Below are 2,141 nucleotides of genomic sequence, written 5' to 3' on the forward strand. Positions count from 1 at the left end.
GTTATTGGACATAACTTAGTTACAATTACTTCATGATATCTTTACGTTTGCCAGTGATCATCATGTTGAACATATTTAAAGTGTATGTTGAAAGAGGAGTATCATTGAAGGTCTATTTTTTAGAAGGGAGTTTAAGTTTTGCTGTTCTAAATATACCATTCTCCATCCACTTTTTTCAAACAAATGGAACAAAATGAAAGTATGTTTTTTTTGGACGGAATACAGAAATGTATGGACACAAATGTGAAGTAAGCAAAGCTTAATAAATGAAACATATTGAGCATAGTTAAAAAGGATCTCCCATCAAGGCAATGAAAATAGCAAAGTAGTTCTTTGGTTTTGAAAATAAACCAACCGGGCAACAAAGCATATAAAACTGGCAAGTAATGATATTGCACTAAAATGATTCTAAGTATGCCAACATGCTACGAATGCTACCTGAAATATTTAATGCAATGCCAAAAGAAAATCAGTCTTCAAGAAGATCAACAAAATCTACTTAAAATGAAACAGGAGAACTTGAAGAGAAAAATAGACACTCAAATAACTAACTAACTAATAAATAAATAAATAAATAAAGGTTGAATGTCCGCTAAAACACTGCCTTTTTTAAAATTTAGCTGAGTATATTATAAAATTAATTTAGCGCTAAGCAGTGCATGTTTCCACTATTTTTCTCTTTAAGTAAACAACCTGTAACAATGTAGCAATCCATGCACAAGGTGGTTGGGTCAGATTTTGAAAATTCAACCAACATAGACTGCTGCTGCAAAAAAAAATAAAAATAAAATAAAAATAATAACAGCTAAATAAATAAACATGTATTGTCCATGCATAGTTCAACTGAGGTGTCTTATAAAGTGACGTCTGATAATAAATGCTGCCTTTAGAGGTCCAGATGAGTTGGCATGTGAGGCAAAACAGCAAACCTTCAAAGGCCTCATTGCTCCTATATTTTCAGATATAATCGCTCTGATGTTTTGGATTAAAACTTGATGGCACATAAATCCATAAAACCCCTTTTGGGATTATCGGCATGGTAAAGCTGAAAATAATTGCATATATAATATATCATTTGCATAGAGAAGCCTGGTGAAAAACAATACATAAATGAAAGCAATGAATTCTCTACATATACACGGTAAGATGTGTGTTCTGTCCTCTATGCCATTGGTTGAATACTATGTGTTGATTGATTAGACTGTTTTAAATTGGTATATGTCTGGCTGAAATCAATGCACTTTTATATTCCTTATAGAGAAATGCATTTCTGAAGACTAACTGTTTTCAAACACTGGCTCAGTTGCTCTGTAATCAAGTTTTTAAAAAAATGACATTGACAGGTTCTTGTCAGGGTACTGTACATTAATGTAATGTATTCAATGACAGTGGGGTTAAATAAAGGATGGAACTCGACCTTTTGGAAAGATCACTCGTTTCTCGGTCTCCCTCTTTCTGTTCCTCCGGAGAATGACAGGCTCTCAAAATGTTGACGTGAGCAGCACACGAAAGGTCGCCAGTGGAGCTTATGGCAGAGCCACCGGGGAGCAACAGTTTATTTTAATATTCCCCTCAGGATTGTAAATCAATGATTTTGATATTAATTTCACCATACATATATATGTTTTTTCGTCCTTTTTTTTCTTTTTTTTTTCTTTGTAAATACGAAATCCGTCAAAAAATAGGCATATGAACAAATCAATATAACAGTGAAAGGAATGTGGCGTGAGGAGTGTATTTTTTTCTCTCTTCAGTCAACTCCAAGTTGAAGTTGAGAAAAAAAAGTATTACAGCAACATGATGTTTACTTGGCACATAAATCAATACTAATATGTCATCGAGCAGAAAGGAAAGGAAAGGTAAAGGAACACAGCTTGTATAAACAGTATTCTTTTTCCACTTGCACGTGTCATGTTCCCGTCATTTATATAGGAGTGGAGTCAACCTCTCATGGCATCCAAGATTCAGGGAAAGCTTTGACAAGTGCTTGCAATACACATATTGTAGCGCAGTGAGCTGAGCAGTAGGAGGACCCGGTGGCCCTTGCATCGTATCTTTTATGGAAGCACCAGACTACCTTAGAACTTTCAAAATCCCTCGAATTCCAAGCGACCTTTCCTGGAAGAAATGAGTTTTTTTTC

General features: G+C 34.7%; 1 protein-coding gene across 1 annotated transcript in view; it reads right to left on the reverse strand.

Annotated features, from left to right (window-relative positions):
* Window positions 1-1,691: 1,691 nt before the first annotated feature.
* glra1 (glycine receptor, alpha 1) overlaps window positions 1,692-2,141 on the reverse strand; it is a 45,423-nt gene continuing 44,973 nt past the window's right edge. The window contains exon 9 of the mRNA XM_062524608.1: window positions 1,692-2,141. This exon is cut by the window's right edge and continues 883 nt beyond it. The gene's annotated coding sequence lies outside the window, so the exon portion shown is untranslated.

The sequence above is a fragment of the Sardina pilchardus genome, chromosome 21, assembly GCF_963854185.1.
Source record: "Sardina pilchardus chromosome 21, fSarPil1.1, whole genome shotgun sequence".
Lineage (NCBI taxonomy): Eukaryota > Metazoa > Chordata > Actinopteri > Clupeiformes > Clupeidae > Sardina > Sardina pilchardus.